At 43.8% G+C, this 7,500-nt stretch overlaps 1 pseudogene; it reads right to left on the minus strand.

The window, feature by feature from the left end:
* The window catches only part of LOC120572589, an 18,076-nt pseudogene that overhangs the window by 9,513 nt on the left and 1,063 nt on the right, over nt 1-7,500 (minus strand).

Raw genomic sequence — 7,500 nt, forward strand, 5'->3', positions numbered from 1 at the left:
TGGAACGTTGAAAGGCGTTGAGGCAGGAGACGTTGAGGAAAGCGGCGAGGCGTTTGAGAGCGTTTGAGGAGCGTTTGAGAGCGTTTGAGAGCGTTGAGAGCGTTGAGAGCAGCGAGCGGCAGGGCGTTTGGGGAACGTTTGGGGACTCACGCCTCCAGCTCCTGCTTCATCTTGGTGAACTCCTCCTTGGTCATGGAGCCTTCTCCCTCAGGCTTCTGCACTTCTTCTGGGCGCGAGGTTGGCCTGGGGGCAGGGGATCTACCAACAACACAATAACAGCAACAACAATAACACAACAACACTATCAGGCAGAACATTAACATGTTCTGTTTTGTGGTTATTTATGTGTTGTGTGTGTGTGTATGTTGTGTGATGTATATATTTTTCTGTGTTATTTTGTGTGTATGTTTATGTGATATTGTAATGTTTGTTATTGTTATTGTATGTTTTGGTGTGTTTATTAGTATGTGTGTTTTTTTATGTTTATGTTATTGTATGTATATTGTCTTTTGTGTGTGCGTGTGAAGTGTGTGTGTGTGTGTGTCTCTGTCTATGTGTATCTCTGTGTGTGTATTGTGTCTGTGTGTGTGTTTTTTGTGGAAGTGTGTGTATCTCTGTGTGTGTCTCTGGGTGTGTTGTGTGTGTGTGTCTCTGTGTTGTCTCTGTGTGTGTGTGTGTGTGTGTATCTTTGTGTGTGTCTCCTTGTGTGTCTGTGTGTGTGTTGTGTGTTTTATGTTTGTGTTTTTGTTTATTTTTTTTATGTGTGTGTGTGTGTGTGTATGTGTGTATGTTGTGTGTGTTGTTGTTTGTTTGTATGTGTTTATCTTGTTTGTGTGTTTGTATGTGTGTCTTGTGTGTGTGTGTTGTTATTTTGTGTGTATGTTGTGTGTGTGTGTTTGTGTTTGTGTGTGTGTGTGTGTATGTCTTGTGTGTGTGTTGTCTCTGTGTGTATGTGTGTGTTGTTCTGTGTGTATGTGTGTGTTGTTCTGTGTGTGTGTGTGTGTGTGTCTGTGTTTTGTGTGTGTGTGTATGTGTGTGTGTGTGTGTGTGTGTGTATGTGTGTATGTGTGTTGTGTGTCTCTATGTGTTGTCTCTGTGTGTGTGTTGTGTCTTGTGTATGTTTGTGTGTGTCTCTGTGTTGTATGTCTGTGTGTGTGTGTGTGTGTGTGTGTGTGTGTGTGTGTGTGTGTTGTTTTTGTGTGTGTGTTGTGTGTGTGTGTGTGTGTGTGTGTGTGTGTCTCTGTGTATGTGTGTGTGTGTCTTGTGTATGTGTGTGTGTGTTTGTGTGTGTGTGTGTGTGTGTGTGTGTGTGTGTGTGTGTGTGTATGTGTGTGTGTGTGTGTGTCTTGTGTGTGTGTGTGTGTGTGTGTGTGTGTGTCTTGTGTATATGTGTGTGTGTGTGTCTCTGTGTGTGTGTTGTGTGTGTGTTTGTTGTGTTTGTGTGTGTTGTCTCTGTGTGTTTTGTGTGTGTGTGTTTTTTGTTTGTGTGTGTGTGTGTGTCTTGTGTGTGTGTGTGTGTGTGTGTTGTGTGTTGTGTGTGTTTGTTTTGTGTGTGTGTGTGTGTGTCTTGTGTGTGTGTGTGTGTTTGTGTGTTGTGTGTTGTGTTTGTGTGTTGTTGTGTGTGTGTGTGTTTTTTTGTGTGTGTTTTGTGTGTGTTTTGTTGTGTGTCTTGTGTGTGTGTGTCTTGTGTGTGTGTGTGTGTGTGTCTCTGTGTGTGTGTGTGTGTGTGTGTCTGTGTGTCTGTGTGTGTGTCTGTGTGTGTGTCTCTGTGTGTGTGTGTGTGTGTGTGTGTGTGTGTGTGTGTGTGTGTGTGTGTGTGTGTGTGTGTGTGTGTGTGTGTGTGTGTGTGTGTATGTCTTGTGTGTATGTGTGTGTGTGTGTGTGTGTGTGTGTGTGTGTGTGTGTCTCTGTGTCTGTGTGTGTGTGTGTGTGTGTTTCTTACGATGTATCCTGCGTACTCTTCGTTCTCTACGAAGGAGTCGTGCAGCCAGATGAACTCTTCGTGCTGTCGGACCACCGAGAACTCGTTCTGCTTGAAGTTCGGGAGCGTGCTCTGTGCAAACAGGACAGGAGTAGTACTCCAGTATTACTTTATACTTCTACTCCTCACACAGAATACTCAGGTTTCCACAGGCAGCCGAAATAACGGCAGATTCAATCCATTCCCCACGAGAGCAGCGATACGAGTGCCAGGATGTTCACAGCTCTCCCCGAGCGGTAGCCAATGAGAGAGCAGACTCAAATATATTCTCCCGTGGAAACACACATACTCTATTTAAAATTACCAGCAAATCAAAAGATTGTGATTTACAGTACGATACGTCTCTGTATTACTACAGTGATGCTAACAGCTAGCTTAGCAGAGGGCTGCCCAGGCAGTTGGTATACCTGCTATATATATGGGTAACAGAGTTAACCCAGTATGGATACTCAAAAGCACTTTTCCCGCTTCACAGAGCAAAATACATTAAATAATCTGAGCCGTATTGGGTCTGATTCAGGGACGCCCCAAATCCAGGATCCAGCTTCTGATTGGGCTGAATATTGGGCTTTTTGACGGGGTTGAAGTGTTTCCTCTATGTTGATTTGACTGTGGCGGCCCCCCAATGGCAACATTTCTGCCCCCCCATGGTATCAGAAACAGAGCTGCATTGTTAGAGTGCATGTGGGAGAATAGAATAATAAAGAGCTGCTGTCCAGATGGTAAGCCAGTTGAGATGGTGCGTTTGTGTGTGTGTGTGTGTGTGTGTGTGTGTGTGTGTGTACATCCTTGAGAACTTTAAGTCGTATAACTGCTGTTGTCAGTTCATTTAAGCCTGGTCTTGCAAATTTAAGTTAAGGGTATTGTGGAGGATTTTCTTTTTCCGGGTGGATCATCAAGACTATTGGTCCTCCTAGCTGTCAATCATTCTGGCGTTATGTTTACGTAAGGCCGTGGTACGTGCTCGTCCCTAGGGTAGTTTTCGCTTTCTGCGCATGAATACTTTCAGGTGTATATGTGTGGTGAGCTACGAGTGTCTACGAAAGGTATGACCAGAAGAGAAAGGCCTCTGAAGAAAGAAACAAGACCGGAGTGTTTTTGGGAGAATGTTTCACACGCTGGCGTGCGCTAAAAGCACAGGTTGGGCTTCCCACTGATGCCTCAGTCGCCAAGTTTCTACTCCACAGGTAAAGTTTGGCTATTTGGAGAAATCCATTTAAAATCACTGCTAGTGAAAGTTGATGTAAGCTATGATTAGCGATGCTAGCCCTGGCACAAGTCACGCACCGCGCACACACGGTAAACATCTCCATTTGTGAAAAAGTGCAAATCTTCTTTGGGAAAGTAGGCTTGTGTGAACCACGCCGACAGCAACTTGTAAACAGTGCACTCTCGTGCACACGTTTAATAGGCGTTCCCTCTCGGGAGCAGGTAGAGGGTTGTGCATGTGCATTTTTTCAAAAAGTGGAGAGGGCGGTTCTTTTCTAAAATTGGGGAAAATCCTCCACTATACCTTTAACTGGTGTTGAACTTGTAGCCAGCAGCAGCAGCAGTCATTTCAAAAACCTTGTAGCTATCTGTGATTGGTAGATTGCTAACGTTAGCTCATAGACTGTGCGTTAGCTCAAAAAGCCGTTAGCATCTTGTAGGCTACTTGTTGCATGTGTAGCAGGTATGGAAAAGTGTTATTCCACCAAATATCCCTCATTTTACTGTGCATTCATTTTAGTTTATTTGCTGCTTATTCAATGAAGGGATTGTGTATGTATTTTGCATGGGTAATGCGCCCCCTGCTGGTCGTTTTGTGAACGTACGGTTTGTTTTCCCAGCTCTCGTCAGACGATGTTGGATCTGGCCGAGAGCGGTAGGTACTTTGTGTAGCGCGAGATGGATACAGTACAGGCCAAAAGTTTGGACACACCTTCTCATTCAATGTGTTTCTTTATTTTCATGACTATTTACATTGTAGATTCTCACTGAAAGCATCAAAACTATGAATGAACACATATGGAATTATGTACTCAACAAAAAAGTGTGAAATAACTGAAAACATGTCTTATATTTTAGATTCTTCAAAGTAGCCACCCTTTGCTTTTTTTGGTAACTCTGCAAACCCTTGGTGTTCTCTCAATGAGCTTCATGAGGTAGTCACCTGAAATGGTTTTACCTTCACAGGTGTGCTTTGTCAGGGTTCATTAGTGGAAGTTTTTCCCTTATTAATAAAAAAGCAAAGGGTGGCTACTTTGAAGAATCTAAAATATAAGACATGTTTTCAGTTATTTCCCACTTTTTGTTAAGTACATAATTCCATATGTGTTCATTCATAGTTTTGATGCCTTCAGTGAGAATCTACAATGTAAATAGTCATGAAAATAAAAAGGAAACTCATTGAATGAGAAGGTGTGTCCAAACTTTTGGCCTGTACTGTATATAAAATACGATGTTTAACGTGTATTTAAGTGATTAGACAGACTGATTGTGGTTAGTAGAGGTTTTTAGCAGTTAGACTGCTTCATTCTCTTCCGTGTATTTTTGTTTATTATTCAGTTCGGAGTGTTTTAGTGAGCTAGCTTACATGCTATGTTTTCACATGTATCTGCGTTGGCATTCTCCATTTTGTGTCCTGCACTGCGTTCATATAAGTATATGTATGTTCTCTTCATGTTGTTAGGCGTGTGTTGAGGGCATATTACCAACGCTGTGTTTCTCCTCTCTAAAACACTCATCAGGTATGTTATTTGCACAGGACTTATGGTGATTTAAAATGTGTATTTTGAGTGTGAGACATCTGAGAGCAGTTTTATACAGGCTATATATTACAAAAGTATTTTTCTATTCTTATGTTGTATTTTTGCATTTATTGTTTCATATGTTGGGATTTTATTTTATTGAGAAATGAAATTATTTCTGAGACGATGCTGGATCTGTGTGTTGAGGGCATATTACCAACGCTGTGTTTCTCCGCTCTAAAACACTAAAATAAATGTCTCAGAGTCTCCAGTCGTCTGCTTCACACGTTCGACACAACGCAGGTAACCGGTACTGAGGCCAGGCCGGTTACACATGCGCGGCTCAAACCTGCGCTCGACTGACATCGGGCAGAGACAACGCCGGCAACAGCAAACTGAAATGGCGCTAACGCTCACCCGCTGAAGAGGCCGAGTCCGTCCAATGAGTGGCTCCGTAGCTTGCCGGCCCTCGGCGGCGAGTAAAAGGTCCCGTTTCTCTTTAGCCCGGTTCTAAGCGGATTACTCGTCTTCACCCCCACGCCACAGTGCCGATACAAGCAATACATCGGCCACGGCCAGCGGTAACTCACAGCTCGAGCCTTCACTAGGCTTCACCTGGCTGCTCTGTTCGGGTCGTGGGTTCTGCTAGAGGGATCTCGAAGACACCGCTTGTGATTTCGAGAGGAAAAGGATCTACTGAAATTTAAATTGTGGGGCTGTGGCAGCATCAAAGGTTACATTATTTTATTCCAAGTTCCAGACTGTGACTTAATTTCGGTCGATTTCAAAATTAAAATTGAAATTGTGACACCCTTATTACTGAGTTAATGGACTGAGGATGAGAGGAGGATTCAGAATCTTAACCAGTGGATTCAGGATTCGGCCGAAGCCCACAAATCTGGATTCAGTGGATCTCTAGTGGATCTCTAGTGGATCCCTAGTGGATCCCTAGTGGAGACACAACTTCTCTTGGAAACCTCTGCACAGATACAGCAGAGTTACAGTTGATGAAAGCTGCCTGTGGAAACCCAGCTTCTCTCTCTCTCTCTCTCTCTCTCTCTCTCTCTCTCTCTCTCTCTCTCTCTCTCTCTGTCTCTCTCTCTCTCTCTCTCTCTCTCTCTCTCTCTCTCTCTCTCCCTCTCTCTCTCTCTCTCTCTCTCTCTCTCTCTCTCTCTCTCTCTCTCCCTCTCTGTCTCTCTCTCCCTCTCTCGCTCTCTCTGAAACCCAGCATTACATCATGTGATCAGTCGAGGGCTCAGAACTGGTATTATAACAGTGAGGTGAGACAGCAGAACTGGTATTATAACAGTGAGGTGAGACAGCAGAACTGGTATTATAACAGTGAGGTGAGACAGCAGAACTGGTATTATAACAGTGAGGTGAGACAGCAGAACTGGTATTATAACAGTGAGGTGAGACAGCAGAACTGGTATTATAACAGTGAGGTGAGACAGCAGAACTGGTATTATAACAGTGAGGTGAGACAGCAGAACTGGTATTATAACAGTGAGGTGAGACAGCAGTCCTCTCACCTTGGTGTGGACGGTGAACTTGACCTTGTCTCTCTCGCTCAGAGCGTCCGAGATGTCGACCTGCAGCGTGGCGTCCGTCTGCAGATCCACGTTCACCGCCCGCGGCTGCACAGGGACAACATGGAGAACATGGAGAAGGTCAGCAGAACAACATGGAGAACATCAGCAGAACAACATGGAGAACATCAGCAGAACAACATGGAGAACGTCAGCAGAACAACATGGAGAACGTCAGCAGAACAACATGGAGAACATCAGCAGAACAACATGGAGAACGTCAGCAGAACAACATGGAGAACATGGAGAAGGTCAGCAGAACAACATGGAGAACGTCAGCAGAACAACATGGAGAACATCAGCAGAACAACATGGAGAACGTCAGCAGAACAACATGGAGAACATCAGCAGAACAACATGGAGAACATGGAGAAGGTCAGCAGAACAACATGGAGAACATCAGCAGAACAACATGGAGAACATCAGCAGAACAACAGGACAACATGGAGAACATGGAGAACGTCAGCAGAACAACATGGAGAACATCAGCAGAACAACATGGAGAACGTCAGCAGAACAACATGGAGAACATGGAGAAGGTCAGCAGAACAACATGGAGAACGTCAGCAGAACAACATGGAGAACATCAGCAGAACAACATGGAGAACATCAGCAGAACAACATGGAGAACGTCAGCAGAACAACATGGAGAACATGGAGAACATCAGCAGAACAACATGGAGAACTTCAGCAGAACAACAGTTCTCTCTGGAAACCTTGACACTTGTGCAAATCAGAATTTACACTGATGCCCCTGGACTGATCTACATATCTACAGGCTGTAGATAGAAGTTGAATGTTTATGTTCTCGCTGTATGTGTGTTTCTGGAGTCAGAACGTGGTGTCTTCCCAGTCTTCCAGGAGGATTATGTGATGAAAGGATGGTCTTAAATATCTTGGTGTGTACGTTGGTAATGAGACTATAGTAGTAGAGAAGATAGAAGGAAGACTGCAGAAGTGGAAACGGCTGAAACCACAAATGTCATTTAGAGGCAGAGCACGAATTATTAATAATCTGGAAGCATCGGTTGGCCTGTATGGAACCAAAAGTTACAAACTATTTTAATGGATTTCTGGGACAAGTTACATTGGGTATCTCAGAGTGTGTGTGTGTGTCTATATATGTGTGTGTGTGTATATATGTGTGTGTGTGTGTGTGTGTGTATATATATATATATATACATATATATATATATATATA

This window comes from Perca fluviatilis, chromosome 14, assembly GCF_010015445.1.
Source record: "Perca fluviatilis chromosome 14, GENO_Pfluv_1.0, whole genome shotgun sequence".
NCBI lineage: Eukaryota > Metazoa > Chordata > Actinopteri > Perciformes > Percidae > Perca > Perca fluviatilis.